Genomic DNA, 20,949 nt, shown 5'->3' with positions numbered 1-20,949 from the left:
TTAACGTGTCAGCTGGAATCTCTGATCGGATTGATTGTAATCGGACAGATCAAACATTTGCCCATTATTGGTCAGTTTTATATGGCTGAATTAAGCAGACTAAATTTTAGTCGGTCTGGTTTGGTTCAATGACCTGGTCCCCCAAACCATGACGTGACAAGCAGTCCTTTGTGTGGAGCAACACACGGCCTTTCACGCTTACGTCTTTTTAGCTGCTGGACTGCCACCGCAGCAGCCACCACCGAAGAAGAAGTCGACTGAGTACCACCTCCTACTTCATCCCACACATGAAGACACCGAAATCAATGTCGCTCCGCTGTTCGGTTGCCTGGCAACCAAAATAAATTTCAGCAGGCTATGTTTATCTAAGCTTGATTGACATCCTGACATCATACGAAATTCGTCCGGTCATCCAACATATTGCTGCTGTGGCAAACTGTAGGATGAAAAAGAGCCGGACGACTTAACCATCAGCTTTCGGGATAAATCTGAATCAGTAATAAAGTCTACCCCGAACCCTGAACTGGCTCTGAACTGGAAGTGGAAAACACTCGAGGGGTGGCAGATGTTGGAAAAAAATCCCATAAGTGTTAAACTCAAAGATAGATAAGAAGAGCAAATCTGAAGCAGAAAAAGATGAAAGGAAAGATGGAGAAAGAGACACAGAAGAGGCCTCCAGAGTCCGGTATAATCCAGTCCATTCACTGCAGAGGTTGTAAAGATGGAGGAACAATCAAGGTGGAGGTACAATGAAATGATGGCCGGAGGGCAAGCAGGGATCACTCTGCGGTCATGACGTGAGAGGACAGCTTTACTGCTACAGAGCAGCCAGCCATTAGAATATTAGATCAAAGAGCTCCTGAGGCTCAGTAAAGAGCCTCATCCATCAATATTCTCTTTCCAGCAAACCATGAACTCATCTCATACAATATATTTAAATTCCACAAGGTTTTTGCTCCGCCAATGATCCAAATATGTTATGACGAATGAAATTTGTTTCAAATTCACCTTTAGCTCAGTTTGTTTTCTCTGGATGCACCCAGGAGATCAGATCTAATTACAGACGTCAATCTCAGGGCTGTCAGCAGGACCAAGTCAGATTAGGACCGGACCATATGGCTTGTTGGGGCAACTGTAGCTGTGGGGTGAAGTTAAGCACACACACACACAAACAAACACACACGCACACACTTATACTTAGAGGAAGTTTGGCTTACTCCTACTGCATGAGGAGAATGGAGTTAACCCATGCTGTCAGTCCAATATGTCCACGCTACGCTGCCATCAGGAATCACTGTAAACCAGCACACTTTAAATTAGAGTTTATGCTCACATGAAGAGGTCAGGCACGAAGTCTTTTAACTAGTTCAGCACTAATGAGAAATATGATGGTTGTTTAGGACAATGCTGTTTGCAGGAAACACCCTTGTTGCTCAGAGCTTTGTAGCATCTTGGTTCGGATTCTGCTGTTTTACAGTTTTTATTTTCTCTTTTCTTTCTTTTCTGCATCATTTTCAGGCAGCGACAAAAACTTTAAAAACCTCTTGCTAAGCAATAATTGAACAGACACTCGTAAATATTCAATGTAAAGCATTTAAAATCCACATCAAATCAAATGAGTGAATCAGATATTATCTTTCTTGCACGATGTATACTGTACATCATCCACACAACAACAAGGAGTTTAAGACTGAAAGCTGTAGTCTAGTTTTACATAAAACAAAATGCTTTAAAAAAAAAAAACAACCAACCCAGTGCTGATGCAGAGTGGTGGTGCCAGTTCAGACCCCTGGAGATGAATAAGAGCAGCTTTCTTTTAACATGAAACCCATTAACACAACATAACTTTCCGACCTTAAAATTCTGGATTCCAGACCTGTTTGATGACACCGTGACATTCGTGAAGTACTTTCATGGAGCTTTCATGGCCCACAGCATCCTGAGCCTGAGAAACCGAACTTTTTCTCTCAGGACGCCTTGTGACGTTCCAGCTGAGGCCGTCCATCTGAAGTTCACACATTCTTGTTACAAAGCATATCTGCAGCTATGATGTCCATCGCGGCAAACTGCTCATGTTGGCGCTTCTGGCAACAACTTTCCTCAGCAGCATCGGCAGTATGTATATGTTTGTGTCATGGGGCTGACAGGTTTGGACTCAGAAGAAGGCTCAGAATCCCAGGGATGGGTTACAAACATTTATTGGTATACAATTGTTAGAATGTGCAATCCGGGTCTTCTATGGTCAGGCTTCTGTGGACATAGGAGACAGGAGTTAGAAGGCAGGGAGAGGCAGGTGACAGTGCGCAATAGTGTGGGCTGACGTACCAGCAGAGTGAGATCCAGCGGGTGAAGGAGGATTGTCTCTAGGTCAGAGCCGAGGGAGGAGTCCGCTGCGTGATGTGGGAGAAGCTGCTGAGCAAAAGAGAGGTTAGAAGCTGGATAAAACCCACAGGTCAGACTACTGACCAGGATGACAGCGTGGGGGCAGAGAATCCTCGTGGGAGTGAGGAGAGTTGAGTCCGTGATCCGTTATCTAGATCCAGTAATCAATTCCAGGGGTCCGAGAGCCAGGAGATCCAAACAATAATAAGCAGAGTACCAGACAGGGGGCAGGCAGAGGCAAAATCCAAATCCGGGCAACAGGGTCAACGACAGACAGGCAGAGAAATCAAGGCTGGATACGTACAGGGCTGAACCAAGGCGATCTGGCAGCTAAGGGTTGAAACAGGCAGGTATATAAAGCGCTCAGCGCAGGTGGAGCGCATAAGCAATCAAGCCAGAGTGCAGGGAAGATGCCTTCAGGGCAGCTGGGAAAAACGGGCTCCGAACCACGGAGCATGACGTGTTTGGTCAATGTTCGATTGTGGTGGTCGGATTGATCCAAATATCGATAACATCTGCCATCGGGCAGATGTTACAGAGCATTGAAAACAGAAACAAAGACACTCAGGAACAGTTTCCATGCAAATGCCATCTGTGCACTAAACTCAGGACATGCAAATAACTTAACTGTTTATTGTGTTTTACTGAACGATGTGATGTTTTACATGGATTTTTTATTTTTATTTTATCTTTCAGTTCCACTGTTCAATGACAATAACAACATTCTGATTCTCTGCTTGTGAAAGCATCAACACTTTAATGTCAGGTTTAAAAATGATTGAAATCATCCTGAATACGCCACCTTACGGCTGCACTGCGTTTTGTTCTGACCTCTGTGGCGGGTCAGTCCACACCGGGAGCGTGTCCGGTGTGGAGCGCCTGCGAGTGCAGTCCGCCTAGCTGGATCCGCGAGCTCACAGGAGAATCTTGTGATTCTCCACCTCCAGGGTGAAGGTCTCGTCATCCACGATGAAAAAAGAAAAATCCTGACTGATTAACGACGCAATGTTTTCATGGTTCAGCAGCGCAAATCTGCACGAGGGCTTTTATTTTGAAAAATACCAGAAGCTTTTACACTGTTCCCGTGCCTGACTTCCTGTCTGGCCCTGTCTGGTGCTGAGTTTGACGCGTTCTCGACATCAAAAATAGATTCAGCACGTAAGTTTAGAGGAGAGCTGCAACAAGGCACTTCTGGGACACTTCTGACACGCACCGAGGAGCCCGGTGGGAATCAAACCGTTGACTAAAGCGCACCCAGTGGAAATCAGGGGTAAAGTCAGCTTATCTCGCCGAGAGATTTTTATGGTGCGAATAATGACTTGCTTGTTTATGCGCTGATGTGTTAGAAAATTAATCCATTCCACAGATTAGCCTCTTTACAATAACACGTTTGTTTTTAACAGCACTGGCATTGGTGTTACTCAGCATCGGATGGACACCAGCATCGGATGCACACCAACATCGGATGGACACCAACATCGGATGGACACCAGCATCGGATGGACATCAGCATCGGATGGACATCAGCATCGGATGGACATCAGCATCGGATGCACACCAACATCGGATGGACACCAGCATCGGATGGACATCAGCATCGGATGGACACCAGCATCGGATGGACATCAGCATCGGATGGACACCAGCATCGGATGCACACCAACATCGGATGGACATCGGCATCGGATGGACACCGGCATCGGATGGACATCGGCATCGGATGGACACCGACATCGGATGGACACCGGCATCGGATGGACACCGGCATCGGATGGACACCAACATCGGATGGACAGTAGCATCAGATGGACACCAGCATCGGATGGACACCAACATCGGATGGACACCAGCATCGGATGGACACCACCATCAGATGGACATCAGCATCGGATGGACATCAGCATCGGATGGACACCAGCATCGGATGCACACCAACATCGGATGGACATCGGCATCGGATGGACACCGGCATCGGATGGACATCGGCATCGGATGGACACCGACATCGGATGGACACCGGCATCGGATGGACACCGGCATCGGATGGACACCGGCATTGGATGGACACCAACATCGGATGGACAGTAGCATCAGATGGACACCAACGTCGGATGGACATCGGTATCGGATGGACATCGGCATCGGATGGACACCAGCATCGGATGGACACCAACATCGGATGAACACCAGCATCGGATGGACACCAGCATCGGATGGACACCGACATCGGATGGACACCGACATCGGATGGACATCGGCATCGGATGGACTTCGGCATCGGATGGACACCGGCATCGGATGGACACCGGCATTGGATGGACATCGGCATCGGATGGACAGTAGCATCGGATGGACACCAACGTCAGATGGACATCGGCATCGGATGGACATCGGCATCGGATGGACACCGGCATCGGATGGACACTAGCATCGGATGGACATTAGCATTGGATGGACATCGGCATCGGATGGACACCAACATCGGATGGACATCGGTATCGGATGGACATCGGCATCGGATGGACACCAACATCGGATGGACATCGGTATCGGATGGACATCGGCATCGGATGGACACCGGCATCGGATGGACATCAGTATCGGATGGACACTAGCATCGGATGGACACTAGCATTGGATGGACATCGGCATCGGATGGACACCGACATCGGATGGACATCGGCATCGGATGGACACCGACATCGGATGGACATCGGTATCGGATGGACACCGGCATCGGATGGACACCGGCATCGGATGGACATCGGTATCGGATGGACACCGGCATCGGATGGACACTGGCATCGGATGGACATCAGTATCGGATGGACATCGGATGGACACCGGCATCGGATGGACACTGGCATCGGATGGACATCAGTATCGGATGGACATCAGTATCGGATGGACACTAGCATCGGATGGACACTAGCATTGGATGGACATCGGCATCGGATGGACACCGACATCGGATGGACATCGGCATCGGATGGACACCGACATCGGATGGACATCGGCATCGGATGGACACCGACATCGGATGGACACCGACATCGGATGGACATCGGTATCGGATGGACACCGGCATCGGATGGACACTGGCATCGGATGGACACCAGACCTTGCGGTATTGCACGCCCCTCATGTCCGACATTTTAAAGCCAAAGTATCTCCGAACAAACAGACACGGCTTGTTTTTTCTATTTTTAATTTATTTATTTATTTTGTTTGTTTTGTTTTATTGTCATCGTGTTTGACTTTAACGTTGGCTATAGCTTTCTGAACTTTCTTCCTCTATTGCTGCATTTCTCCAACCATGTTTCTCAGTAAATGCACGTTTAGGGGTGCAGCAGTAAAAAAGTTCCCCCATCAAACAGTCTTTTCTGAGCTTTGTTCCCGTTTGTCAGGCTATTCAAAGTGAAGGTGTGCAGTATGAGACTAATTATATACGATAACAGAGGCATGCACCAGCTTTCTCTCTGAGTGATCATCATACATGTATATAGCATGTTAAACCAGACATCTCAGCACACATTTTATCTCACATGGATGGTAACTTTATGTGATGACAGAAACAGATGAGAGCAGCTTCACTGGAGTATGAATGAGCATCAGGACTGCGGTGCATGTGTTTGCGTCCTTGTGTGCATGATGTAAACAAAATGGAGACCTTTTAGCATCTCGCCTTTCTGCGCTTTCACTGCAGATAATGAAATGAAATGGAAAATGTGGAAGTGGATTAATTTCAAGGACAAGGCCAAGCTTTCCATGTGTTAACAGATGGCATTAATTAATCCTTCTACAAAAACGTAAGGTTTAAAATGTATTACTCATACAAATTGTGAGATGAGTGAAAAAAACTCTATTCATCATTACTTTGTACACTGTGTGGCAGATGTCATGAAAAACAGCCATAATCAACATTTACCTGGTCTGAGTGATGAAAAACCAGCTCTGTAACAGAACAATGGAGCCAAAAAAGTTAGATATTCCCTGTTTAAAGTGACAAAGGATCTACATCTCAGCAGGGACTTCACATCGCTGAGCTTTGATTTAAGTCAGTAAATCTGTGCAGCCTTGACAGTGCAGATCTCATTTCTCCCTGCAGGTGGAGGTTGTTGTTGAATGTGTTTAAACCTTCACTACATACAGAAATGAGGTTTACTTGTTGGAAACCACAGTCCAACTGGTAAATCATTTTCTCTCTCTCTCAAAAAAAAACCTGGAAGTCAGGAACAATGTTTAGCAGGAAAAGTTAGTGGCATAAAAATGAGTAAAACCCAAACTACGCATGTTTGACCCTGCAGTTGCAAGCTAATCAGTCCTTAAGGGAGAAAAATGCATTTTGAGAAGAAAATGAACGATCCTGAAATAATACAACGCAGAGATAACGAGAGGGAGAAAACGTGGGGTGAAATGATAAGTACAGAGGTAGAAAATGTACTTCAAGAGTAAAAATTTCACAGAAGAACGGCAAATTCTGCTTTATTTAATATATATTTAGGATTTTTTTAGCATTTATTTTGAAACAGATGCAAAGAGGTAATAAAATAAAATTATTAAATAGAAATGATAAGGTGATAAATTAGATAAATTCTAATAATATTATTATTAGGGAATATAAATTAAATATTTGTAATTTCTCCCTGGGATAAATAAAGTATTTTTCATTTAATTTAATTCCATTTTAAAATAAAATAAAAAAAATAAAGTAAAATAAAAAATAAAATAAAATAAAATAAAATAAAATGAAATGAAAAATAAAATAAAATAAAATAAAATAAAATAAAATAAAATAGATCCCTTCACAAAAACGCTGCTCCCTGTTTTGCTATATAATATGTTGGTGGTCCTTAGCTGATACCATGCTCATGTATCTGGCCTATAGGATTTGAATGTATATATAATTTATTATATATTATTGTGTCTATCTGGTCCTGCACATCTCTGCACCTCCTGGTCTGATCCTGACATTGAGAAGCAGCTGGAACTGCTGGACTCGTTTGATGCCACAGTGACAATATTGTGTATTTCCACAGCCATCACTGTCCAGCAACGTCCCAAGGTTGGGAACTTTTTCTTCCAGGACACCGCAGGATGTGGCTGATTTTTGCTTTACACACCGCATCACATGCTAGCAACACGCTAGCAACAGGATATAAACACACTGGCTATTGTGAACGCGCACTGTGGATGATTCAGCAAAGAAAAACAAGAAGACATTATTGTAGGAAGAGAGGAAAAGAAAGAGACAGAACAAGAGACAAGACAAGACTGACTTTTACTGTCTGGAGAGATCTCAGAGTGCAGGTAGGATGAAGATGATGCTGGATTAGCCGTCGATAGGGGGTGTTAGTTCCGTAGTACATCTTTTAAGACCAGAATGAGAAACATTACATTTTACTGTTATTTTCTACAAGCCCCGATTTTCATAAAAAGTTTGGAAGCTTTTCTAAAAATGCAACAAAAACATTAAACAAATTTTAAATTTGATCTTGATCTCTGGTCGTTTAATCAAGCACAGTAAATGGAAAGTTATTTTATTATTAAAAAGTTTTAAATTATTATTTTTATTTTTAAAAAATTTGTTTTTACTATGCGGCTTTGTTGTGTTTAGCAAATATAAAGAAGTCCAGAACAAAAATGTTCTGAGAGATGCAAAAAAAGACAAACCTCTTGGAGGCAGGTGAGGGTGTCACGACTGGGTATAAAAGAAGTGTCTGAGGAAGTATCAAGTTAAAGTTTATTTATATAGCACATTCTCTGCAACAGCAGCAAGTGCTGAACAAAAGAACAACAACTAATAGAAAACTCCACAGTTGAAAATAAAACACTACACAATACAACAATAAAAATCAATAAAAACAATAAAAATAAAATGCTAAGACTGGAAGAAAAGTAAAACATGCGAATGTCAAGTTCAAACGCCAGTGCAAAGAAACTGGTCTTGAGTAGAGACTGAAAACCAGAGAGCAGGGAAGCTGTTCCTCAGTGTTGGAGAGGCCACCGACAGCTCAGCCATCCCTGGACCTGAGCCTGGCTGATGGGAAGAGCTGTGAAGCGGACCTCAGAGTCCTGGCTGGAGCATGCTGGTGTAGCAGCTCTGACAAATACCGGGGAGCTAAACCATTTCAGGCTTTAAAAACAAGTAATAAAATCCTGTACTGGGTCCTAAAACTAACAGGAAGCCAGTGCAAGGAGGTGAGCTCAGGGGTGATGTAATCACGTCGTCTCATCCCTGTAAGCAACCGAGCAGCATCAATAATTCCAAGCTCAGAACTTTGTGCCAAACTCCATCAGAAAATCATAAATGAGTTGAAAAAATATATTTCCCAATGGAAGATTGTTTAAAAAACTTTTCAAATCTACAGAGAAGAATATTGGGAAAGGATCCCCTAAATCTGGGAAAATCTAACTCTAACCAGGTGCACATGTGTGGCGTTACGACCTCCACTGCTACTTACGGCCATGCGGTCGGTTACGGGCAAGTTGCAGTTGGTGCTGTATAAATAAAGAATTACTTCCTTAAGCTCCTGCTACAGTCAGGAACCCACACATTAATGTACCCCGCTACATACAAAAATATCAGGCATGTACCACTGGAATATGGCTTGATGTGCATCAAGTTATAATGAATAATTTAAAATAAATTAATCACTTTTAAAAGGCATTTTAGCATTTGCCCTTTACATCCAAACTTCATGACCATATGTATTTTCAGAAAATCTCCTGAAGGAAAAAACCAACATTTTAAGGTGCAACGACCCCCTGAAATGACCTTGAATATCATGAAGGGACTACAGAATCCATGATGCCATGACATTTTCTGTGCATCCTCCTTTTAGCTGCATATTTAATCACAAAAGGTTCTGATCCACCCTTCACACATGCTTTGACCATCTCTTAGGATGGAAATGTAGATGAGGGGTCAGTTTAGAAGAAGCCAGGTCAGACATATGCTCACATTTATAAACGGATTCTTCGGACGTCTTCAGACAACTTTATTACTCCCTGCAGGCTGATATTATATCAAACGTGTACACAACACATACAAATGAAAAACAAACTTTTCATAAACAAATATGAAACTGAAAAAGCTCCAGTAGTTTGGACAAGATGATCCAAGTCAGCTTATTTTATTTGTTGAGCTTTCTATTCATAGTGCCTTCGCTCTAAGCCTGTTTTGATATGTGTGATAATGGAATTCATTTCTTCCCCCTCCCGGTTCTCTTTATTCTCCCTTCCCTCCTCCTGTCCCGCACAACATCCATTTAAAAAGGAAGGCACTGCATTTAAATTACGCCAGCAGTTTACTGTAAGAGTCCACCGGGAAATGGAAGAGGAGACGGCGGCGGGGGGAGAGTTATGGGAAACAGCAGAGGGTGAAAGGCGAAGTGCGTCTAAAGATGGAGAAGATACTGACGGTGTTGGGAAGAGGCTCCGTGGACTGGCAAAGGAGGTGGTAAATGAGCGGCCATGTGGGGGCAGGGGGGACGAGAATGAAAAGATGGAGCAAAGAAAAGTAAAAGGTTACAGAGAGAAAGAAATCTGAATGAAGAGGTGAGCTAAAAAGGTGTGGACCAGCGTTTATTCACCGTCCTGGATCAGGTTCAACCTTTTCTATCCTTTTTTCTTCCTCCTTCACATATTTGTGTTGACCGCCCCTCCTCTGATGGATGACAAACAAGCCCAGGCAATCCCAGAATGCTCTTTGTCATCTGCAGCAGAGGACTGGTGCGGTTAGCTATTTACATGCAAATGGAGGACCCCCCCCCCCCCCCCCCACACACACACACACACACACACACACACACACAACATGCCTATTACTTATTTACACTTACAGTGGCTTTGGATGACGTCCAGTACTCTGTGTTTCTGTGCTTTACGTGCTACATTCTGTCACTGCAAAGGAAAAACACGTTTGTAAAAATGCACAAACGGAGCTGCAACCAAGTCGTCTGCACTTCAGAAAATCAGCAGAGATGCATTTCATCCACCACACGGACACCCAACATGGATGGATGACGTTTAGTTGTGTTGAATGAGTCATTCTTGTCAGCTGTGTGTAAATCAAGTACTTCTAATAAAAACTAGAATGAACATAAAGAAATCATGGAACTAATCTTCTCCGTATTGTTTGGCATTAAGTGGCTCTGTTGAACATATTTGGGTTGCATAAATATAATCTACCACAGTTAACTAAACATATTTACAAGGCCTGGGTAAATTAGGTGGGTTGAACTCTTATTTCTGGGTTTTCCTTCCATCAGTCTTGTTGTTTTAAATAGATGTGACTGATAAACAGTATGATGGTCAAAGTTCTTGTTCATACAACAAGAATCAACTTGCTTTAGGATGTTGACTCAACCAGTGTTCATTAACTGGAGACAGAATCAATGGCGAAAGAGGTCAGTTGTGTAATAATGCATCCATTTTTTTATCTTCACTCAATATATTTTTGAGTTTTGAGAGCTCGGGCGTAGCAAAGCAGCCTACAGGTGGCGTACGAGGGGAAACAGGAAACGCGGCGCACAGACACTTCCAGATTTATAGAAGCATGCGCATGCACGTCCCACGCCTGTTTCCAGAATCAATTGTAAAGGTGGTGCACGTGAGGGAGCGCCTTGCCCCGCCCACATGGTGGTTAAAAAGGTCAGGTGACCGCCTGTAATACATATTCATCACATCATTTCCATGATGGCTCAAGAGGGGAAAAAGGGAAGAAGAGGAATTCTCTGGAATATGAGACGGAGATCGTGATGGACCACGTTGGATAACTAGACCAGGTTTTATCTGGTGGGGACGGCATGGTCATCACCAGGTCAGAAAGGCGGAGGAGGGCAGCAGGTGGAGATGTTGTCAGATGTGTCAGAGGGAAGACGCCAGAGAGGAGGATCAGCTCATTTATTCCTTTGTTTTAAGAAAATGAACATGTACAGATACACCTGTGAGTGGTAGCAGTTTATTTAGTGGTAAATAATGTTTCTTTCTGGTTCCTGGTGTTCCAGCTGGGTGGGCGGAGCTGCAGCTGTGGGTGGAGAGGGTGAAGCCAGAGACTCCACCCAGCAGTCGTGTCCTCAGAGGAAGTCCTGCAGGCGCAGAGGGAACCATCACCGCTGTTAACCAGGTGGACAAGAAGCTGCAGAAGTCTGGAGGGAAACTGGGACGCCAATAAAAAGCTTTGTGGAGAAATAAAAACTCCTCTATGTGTTTCCTAAGCGCTGCATCACTTCTAGACCTCCAGCCTCCAGTCTGGTCCTGAAGGACTGAAGCTAATTTCCACCTGTTCTTTTACTGGCTGCTTCATGCCGGGATGACTTGTTCAGAAAGACGTCTGCAGACACCAGAACGTAGAGCGGTTCCGGTACTTCCATTCGCCGCCTGAAGCCTCGTTTCCAACAACGGATACGGAGCAGATCCTGCAGATGAAGCCTCAGTTACTGTGGACCCAGAACAATGAGCCACATGTTGAACCACACATGATTTGGACATTTAGAGAATGAAAATACTTTGGTTAATGACAGCAGGTTTAGGTCCAATTTGCAATGTCCCTCTGGGATTATTATTATTATTTTTCATTTCATCTCTCCTGGCTCTTCCTGCAGCTTTACTGCGTCAGCAGCAGCGATTTCATCGAGGAAACCGGACGTTGCTGCAAACTGCATTATTGTGTTTCCTGTTCTCCTCCAGAGAGGAAAGTTCATGTAATGTTGGGACAAACCAATGATGCTGTCTAACACGGCTGAAGGTTGGCTGTGAAATCCCTGACCTGGCAGGTGGGTCCCTCTGGAAGGTGCCGGATGCCAGAAAACCCAGTTAGAATCTGCAGAGGGACTGGCAGGGCCTGGTTCCTCCTGGTATGGCCTGGTTCTTCCTGGCATGGCCTGGTTACTCCTGACAGGGCCTGGTTCCTCCTGATATGGCCTGGTTCCTCCTGTATGGCCTGGTTCCTCCTGGTATGGCCTGGTTCCTCCTGGCATGGCCTGGTTACTCCTGACAGGGCCTGGTTCCTCCTGATATGGCCTGGTTCCTCCTGGCATGGCCTGGTTCCTCCTGGCATGGCCTGGTTACTCCTGACAGGGCCTGGTTCCTCCTGATATGTCCTGGTTCCTCCTGGTATGGCCTGGTTCCTCCTGGCATGGCCTGGTTACTCCTGACAGGGCCTGGTTCCTCCTGATATGGCCTGGTTCCTCCTGGTATGGCCTGGTTCCTCCTGGCATGGCCTGGTTACTCCTGACAGGGCCTGGTTCCTCCTGATATGTCCTGGTTCCTCCTGGTATGGCCTGGTTCCTCCTGGCATGGCCTGGTTACTCCTGGCAGGGCCTGGTTCCTCCTGATATGGCCTGGTTCCTCCTGTATGGCCTGGTTCCTCCTGGTATGGCCTGGTTCCTCCTGGTATGGCCTGGTTCCTCCACAGCACACGGCAGTCGGAACTGGTTCACTGGTTCATGCAGTAAGTCTTGCTGGTCTTTGAAAACCAGCTCCCTCCAGAGTCTGGCTCCATATGGTCCAGCAGAGCCAGATCAGCTGTTGTAGGTCTTTACTCTCTGGGGAGCCGTTTTATGTACAACCATCAGTTTACAGGTGGGAAACACCTGATTGTAGTCTGACTGATGAGAACGTTTCCATGGCGACCATGTTATTTTAAAAGTAATTATTATTAATGTGTCTGGAACATGCTGGCAAACATATTTTACTGGTTGAGCTTCTGGTTAATAACAAACATCTGCTTCTCTGTTAGTCCCGATTTTCTTCTTTTTGTTCTGAGCGTGCACTCTTAGTTGCTTTAATATCTAACATGTGGTGCGAAAGGTAATATTTTATTTTCACATCATCTCTGGTTTTATTCTGCCCCGTTGGTGTCGCAGTTTTCTGTTTCTCCAGACTTTGTGCGTACGGCAGGGCCAGGGTAGCCGTGGAGGTAGGAACATTCTCCCACCAAGCCTGGTTTTCATAAATCCTTAAAGCTGCCTAGAACTGCCGTACGCCGGTTTTTCTACGTACGGCAGCTTTATAAACATGGAACCTGGTCTGGGTTTGTGAGTTTAGCGGTAGCTGAGTTTCTGTCTCGTTTCCTGTACTGAACTTTACTCAATTACTTTTAATTTATTAATGTAATTTAATTCAGCATTATTTTTATAAATGAAGATTTGTTTTAATTTGTATTTATAATTATTGTGGACATTTTAACATCTTCTACAGAGACAGTGGGTCTGCTCCTTTACCGTCAGCCTGGCGGTGACCGGGGAGAAGTGGGTCTGCTCCTTTTCCCATCAGCCGGGCGGTGGCCCGGGAATAAGTGGGTCCGCTCCTTTCCCATCAGCCAGGCGGTGACCGGGGAGAAGTGGGTCCGCTCCTTTCCCATCAGCCGGGCGGTGGCCCGGGGAGAAGTGGGTCCGCTCCTTTCCCATCAGCCGGGCGGTGGCCTGGGGAGAAGTGGGTCCGCTCCTTTCCCATCAGCCGGGCGGTGGCCCGGGGAGAAGTGGGTCCGCTCCTTTCCCATCAGCCGGGCGGTGGCCCGGGGAGAAGTGGGTCCGCTCCTTTCCCATCAGCCGGGCGGTGGCCCGGGGAGAAGTGGGTCCGCTCCTTTCCCATCAGCCGGGCGGTGGCCCGGGGAGAAGTGGGTCCGCTCCTTTCCCATCAGCCGGGCGGTGGCCCGGGGAGAAGTGGGTCCGCTCCTTTCCCATCAGCCAGGCGGTGGCCCGGGGAGAAGTGGGTCCGCTCCTTTCCCATCAGCCAGGCGGTGGCCCGGGGAGAAGTGGGTCCGCTCCTTTCCCATCAGCCGGGCGGTGGCCTGGGGAGAAGTGGGTCCGCTCCTTTCCCATCAGCCGGGCGGTGGCCCGGGGAGAAGTGGGTCCGCTCCTTTCCCATCAGCCAGGCGGTGGCCCGGGGAGAAGTGGGTCCGCTCCTTTCCCATCAGCCGGGCGGTGGCCTGGGGAGAAGTGGGTCCGCTCCTTTCCCATCAGCCGGGCGGTGGCCCGGGGAGAAGTGGGTCTGCTCCTTTCCCATCAGCCGGGCGGTGGCCCGGGGAGAAGTGGGTCCGCTCCTTTCCCATCAGCCGGGCGGTGGCCTGGGGAGAAGTGGGTCTGCTCCTTTCCCGTTAGCCGGGTGGTGGTTCCGGGGAGAAGTGGGTCCGCTCCTTTACCATCAGCCGGGCGGTGGCCCGGGGAGAAGGGATGGCGAGCGGTGAGGTAAAGTTTGCCATTTAAACGGAGAGGGAAGCGTCTGCCGGTGGACAGAGGCTTTACCAAAACAAAAGCGGCGTGGATCTTTCCGGGTGAAATTTATCATAAAATCAACATAAAGTTAACAATAAAACTATAATTCTGTACACATTTGTTTCAGGCTGTAGTCTGCACAGTGCAGCAGGATCACTGGAGGTCTCTGAACATCCAACAACAATTAGTTGGACTGGAGCAAAATTTCGGTGCCTGGAGCAGCTGGAAGAATCATAAACTCAGCAGAAGTTGTTTGAGGAATCATATTAATGTGATGTTATCTACGGAACCTAAATAATCATCATTATTTATCAGGCTGGAACATTTTCTAAGTTTATCTGCATACGGACTGATTGGTTTGTTCCACCGTGTGGTTAAAAGGACTGTTCTCACCAAACAAGCCGTGGAATCTGAGCAGGTCATCCAGCTGATCGCCTGACTGATTGACCGGCTGATAGCCCAGCTGTTCGACTGGCTAATTGCCCGGTTAAAATGGAGAGAAAACTCCACCCAACTCACTGCCAGATCACCCGGGTGATAAATGGTGCAGACCCACAGATGAGTATGCATTCAGGTGGTTGCAATCTGTAACTTTACCACTAGATGTCATTATAGCCATTGATGCTTCTGCAAATTAGTAAACAAAAACCTTTGGACTGTGCTGGTAAACGATTTAGGCTTTATTAATGGCAAACGCGTCTAACACTCAGGTATTAGAGAGATGATATTAAATGATAACAGACAGACTAAAGATATTTCAGACATTGTCAAACTAGAATCAAACCAATGTGAAATAAAGTACTGAGCTGGTGCCAATGAGGCATGAAATATGGAGTGAAGTGGCATTACTCACAGCCCTTGAGCCTGCACAGCATCACACTGTTTTTTATACCTTCTTCACATCAGAGCTTTAACATGTTATCATGAAGCTGCTCCGAGCCACTAGTGAGCACAAAATACTCCAGTTTTCTTTGTTCTTGTTTAAAGTTTTTGCCAGCTCACAAATATCAGTAAATGAGTAGAATACCACACCAACATAGTTGACTGTTTCAGAGGATTACAAGTGGGATGGCTGTTGGCTGGCTGCTGTGAACATAAACAACAGTCGACAAGTCTTCACATCCTGTAGCCTTACAAGTGGTTTCTTGGTGACCTTACATTGGCAACAGCTTTCTCACAGAGATGGGTGAGCAGCTAGGAGGCAGAAAGCTGATCCTGAGCAGAGATTAGCTCCTACGCTGGGATGAAAATTATTCTGTATTCTTTAGGGATCACAGCCCTATGCCATATATCCAGAAAAGTTTGGAATCAAGCCAAGAAAAAGGGCAGATCTGGTTCCACAGGTTCCAAATGCAGCAAAGTCTCTGCAACGTTTAGTAGCTTCTATCTACCGTGCAAACATCAGGGTAGCCTCAGTCTTCTCACTTAAACTTCTAACTAGCAGTCACCACACATACTTTCCAATATGACACGTAATTCCGTTAAAGTGGCAGAAAGATGAGCTCGCACAGAGTGTTCCCTCATTCTGCTGCTCCCTTCTTGCCATTTTCTCGTTCTTTCTTCAAACTGTTACTGGAGCACAAACAGACCATTATACCAGACAGACTAGACACCATTTCTCTCGATCTGTCACCCTCTCACTGCTGACACAAACACACGACACACAGCCCGCCGCTTCCTCTCCCCGCAAACGAAAGAGGAAATGCAGAGGATCTGTGTAAAGAGTCCTCTGTCTCCTCCGTCACCCTCAGACGGGACTGACACCACAGCCGACAACAACAACAACAAAGACAGTGACAAGCAGGGCTGCCGAATTATTCATGAAGGGGAGAACGCAACTGCAAAGGAGCTCAGTGTCTCCTAAACTCACTCACCCAGCAGTCTGTGTGTTTTCATGACTTACAACCCCAAACTTACGCCCTCCAAGAAGGCATTTCCCTCTCAATGGCGTCCACCTGGTCTGAGGAAGCAAAGAGCCACGCTACGAATTCACGTATCAAAGAGCCCATTCTCCAACTAGGCTGAAAAGTTTGTGGTTTACTCACAAGTGGCGCTCTGTACCAGAACAAGAGAACTTTGTGTGACACCTGAGCTCGTACAAAGCATCCGTTCCAACGCTGCGAGCTGGAAGAAGACGCCTTCGCATCCATTATGAGGACATAAACAAACTTTGTCTGAAGTTACTTTTGAGGCGGCGAGACTTTGGGGACAGTGGAAGCAATCGTGCGTCTGTTGTTACTGCTCATTATGCTGCTTTGTTCAAGAAAGGTTTTAGTGTTTTCCTGACAGGGTCTTACAAAACCCAGGGTCTCAGTGGGGTCAGCAGGACAGGCTCTTTATCTCTGGGGAGTTAAGAAAATTTGTTTGCTTCTTTTGATTTCCCAGCAAGTTGATGTTACTGTAATAAACTCATCAGAGTAACAAAGAAAAACTCAAAATGATCTAAAACAAATTCAAACTTACTGTGGTGCAAAAACACTCCAATATATTACTCAGGATTAGCTCTCAGTGAATGGCCATTATACTGTTTTGGAAGAGTCGGAGTCTCTCCATGAGCCTGAGGGCTGTGTTGTCTGGGGCATTAACCCCTGGTGGGGTCTCCTCAGGCAAAGAAGTCTCAAGGGAGGGGCCAGACTAAGGTCCCCCTCACAGTGGCTCAGCTTGGCAGACTTTAAACTAATCATGGTCCACTTCCATGGCTAGTACAGTTTGTTTGGAGAAGTGAGACCACTCATTCAGACTCTGGTGCGGACCAAAGAAAGGAACTCTGGTCCATTTAAAAGCCGGGGATCTCGGGCTCCTTGCAGGTGAGCCCTGGTGTGGTCCGCTAGCAAAGTGGAAGACGTGGTGTGGGACGCATCACAGCACTGGATCCAGTCTGAACACCAAAGTAAAACCAGAAACCCCAGTACGACCTCAATTTATTGCTGCTCCATGGTTTACTTGTGGTGAACAAGCCGTTTTCTTCCTGGCCAATCAATTAGCCGGATTTTCTTCTTTCCTCTCAGTTAGCGGTTGTTTTGGGGAATATTGCCCCCCAGTGAGCTGATGTCGTAACTGCGTGGCGTCCAGGTGGTTCGATCCGCTTGAGTAAAGCGCAGTGTGAAAGCAAAGCAAACCCAAGGAAGGTGTGAAATTTTTCTGAATTCTCCACCCAATCAGATTCTCCCGGACTATCAAGGTGTGAATGCACCCTAAGAGCGATTTGAGACCTCAGTGAATTGGCTAAAGGATGAAATAGTTCCCTCACCCAGAGGAGGGAAGCAGGGTACCTCCCAGGAGCCTAACCCTGCAGGGGCAGCTCGCCAGCGTTGATGCCTGGGGCTTGACCAGGCCCAGCCCGAAAAAGCCATCTCTTTGAGAGCTCGCCACCTGCAGGAAGGAAAATTGAGTTCGAGTGCATTGCCAAAGGGGGGGACTCTGGTCCTTGGCTACAGAGGCCGGCTCTACCTGGGCTTCCTGGAAGGGCTTCCTTCCCCCTGGTGAGGTGTTGTGATGCAAAAACACTAGTCCATGCTTTTGTTTCTTCCTGATTAGAATACTATAATACCTTATTATTGTTCTCAATTATGCCCTGAAAAGCCTCCAGCGAGGGTTCTGATGAGAACTAGCTGGGGAGCCCGAGAAACCAGAAGTGCCAGAAGGTAGAAATGATGATGGTGTTGGCGTCACAAGTAGCTAAACTTCTAGTTAGCCATAGTAATGAGTCGGGATAATCATGGCTTAGTATGATGTTGAAACAACCAGGAGGCTCTTCAGACGTTGTGCACACATCACTCACATGACGGATCACATGGACAATCAGCTGTTTGTAGAGAATAAACATGGCCAGTGCTAAAAAACATGAAAGGATAATTACAATGCTCAAAAACCAAATTCCTGCAGCCTCTTGACATCACTGCGCAGCCCAGCTTCCCATGTTTGAACAAAGTTATGGAAAAAGTCTGATGCACATTTTGAATAAAAAAAAACATAAGAAAAAAAATTCACCTCAAATTCACTCAACAAAAGATGAATCACAAATATTCAGGCACACAGACTTCTAACTGTTACAGAGTTTTTATCAGTTCAGCACACGGTAGCTGAGCATTTCTGGATAAAAAGTCCATAAAAAGCAGATAACGGTACCAGCCTCTCATGTGAAGAGGAAACTAGGGGAGGAGGAGGCACAGGATGAAAAGCATGAAACCCCTGAGAGCAGACAGTCTCTGTGTAGCAGACAAAAAAAATGTTTACAAAACTGCAAGCAAATGTCCGCATTAATAAGCAGGGATGGAAGAGACGAAGCCTTAAACTGAATGATGCAACTTCACAGCTCGAAACCTTTACAATGTGTGCAATCTGCAGGTAAATAAAGAAGAGTGGAAGGTAAATGTGCTGAGTCATGCTTAGCTGAATTCTATACCAAGTAAAAACAGCTGCATACAAAAACAAACCAGGTAGTTTAATGAGTTTAGATATTGACTGAGAATAACAAAATTAGGCAGGAAAAACTGCAGACAAGTGTCCTGACTGACGGTCCCAAATTTAACATTTCCCTTCACAAAGAAAAGCTCCAAACCAAAACATCTCATTTAACAACAGAAACTGGTTAATTGAATGTTTGCATTCAGATTTATTTCAATGAGTTCATCTAAAGTTATGACCCGTAGAAAAAAAAGCAAAGTATAAATAACAATAAACAAATTACTCATATGGAAATTAGGAATTGAGTTCTTGATGACAACCAACTTCTTTAGCTATTTAAGACCTGAGGCCGTTCTGATCCCCTTCACTTTTCAGTCTTCAAGTCAATCCAAAAACTATTCCAACAGTATTCCCGTCCTGCACTGAACCAGTCATTTCAGGTTTAGCTGCTTTCCAGCATCTGAAAATGATTCTGGCAGCTGTCATCAGCCCAACTGTAAGAAGAGAAAATGAACCTTTGGACAGTCTCAGGATTAACAGAAGTAGCTCAGAAGTTGAGGAAAGTGTTGACCAGTTGGAACCTCCACAGCTTTAACCCAGATTCTTTCCAATAACACACACTCCCAGACAGAATGTCTCAAAAAGCGCTGATAAAATATTATTACATTGACTGGCAGAGAGCAGTTGTCCTGATGAAGTTCTGTTCAGTCAGCGAACAGCATGTTCTCATCGTCTCAGTGGAAACCTCTTCAAAAGTGGAGCAGGCAGAATTGATAACTGCAGTCCCTTCGGGCAGAATGGAAGTTCCAGGGTTCACGAGCTGCAGATCTCAGAGTCGTGGCCTTGCCACAAAGCACCACACCAGGGGCACGACGCCCCTGAAGCTCCCCGGAGGCCCTGCAGGGCTGGATCAGATGAATGTGGGTCACAAGGAGCTCGAGACAGTCGACTCTCAGACTGCCTTTGGGGCGATAATGAAAAATGGACCTAGTTCTCAAAGCAGGCAGTGAGGCGTAAAGACGAAATACAAACACATCAAATGAGAACACGCAGCCTCACACACATGAAACAGCTGGTTGCACACACACACACACACAAAAGAAGCTGAATCTGGAAAAGAAACAGTTCCACTTCCCAGATCCTGCAGCAAACCTAAAACTGACAGCAGATCTATGGAGCATATTGTGTAACACCATCAGCGTCCCACTGAGCGGCTTGCAGCTCACTTCCACCGTGTTTGCCTTCTCCACCACCCCGCCTTGTGGATCTGTGACTAAGCCATGAATACTGCATGGCTTTCCTGAAAGCAGAGGACCCTGTGGAACTAGCAGGCGAAGTGTGCGGGTTCCTCTGCAGGTCACTGTGCCACACTGTCTCCGCTCTATATTTACTCTACAGGAAGCTAACTGCCCGTGTGTGTGTGCAGGGAGGCGGATGTGTGGGCTAGAATGACAAAAAGATGATGAAAGAGTGCAGATTTTTTTGAGTATGCACATTTTAATGTGCTCAGTGTGTGTTTGTGTGCACACATATTAACACACAAATGCACTTTTAGATGAATTATATTCGTTTTATGAGGCTGCTGTTCAGATGTGTGTGTGTTTGTGTGTGTGTCTGTGGTGGAGGTGAAATAATACCATTTTCCTGGTAATGTCACATGTTTGCCTGTACAGACCTCGGTGCTCAGACTGCATGGAGAATGTATTCAGTGTACCAGAAGAATCATGATGTCTCACACTGGGCGGGGGTGGGGGAGGGTGTGTGGTTACATGTGAGAGAGACAAAGATGACCAAACACTGGCTGCAGACAATATGTGCGCCACATTTCCCATTTCCTTGTTGTTAGGAGGGGTGGGGGGTGCAGCACTTTCAGTAATAATAGCAGTGAATGCAGACAATGGCGAAGGTGATTCAATAAACAGCCCAGATGCTTCATGCT

At 46.0% G+C, this 20,949-nt stretch overlaps 1 long non-coding RNA gene across 2 annotated transcripts in view; it reads right to left on the bottom strand.

Moving 5' to 3' along the window:
* Positions 1–1,811: 1,811 nt before the first annotated feature.
* Positions 1,812–20,949, bottom strand: part of LOC121651228 — a 37,220-nt gene continuing 18,082 nt past the window's right edge. For both annotated transcript variants that reach the window (XR_006012413.1, XR_006012414.1), the window contains exons 3-4: positions 2,326–2,409; positions 1,812–2,250 (exon numbers count right to left, since the gene is read on the bottom strand). This is a non-coding gene — a long non-coding RNA (uncharacterized LOC121651228). The remainder of the gene's footprint in view (positions 2,251–2,325; positions 2,410–20,949) is intronic.

Source organism: Melanotaenia boesemani, chromosome 13 (genome assembly GCF_017639745.1).
Source record: "Melanotaenia boesemani isolate fMelBoe1 chromosome 13, fMelBoe1.pri, whole genome shotgun sequence".
In the NCBI taxonomy this organism is placed as follows: Eukaryota; Metazoa; Chordata; class Actinopteri; order Atheriniformes; family Melanotaeniidae; genus Melanotaenia; species Melanotaenia boesemani.
This window is presented reverse-complemented; position numbering and strand designations above follow the sequence as displayed.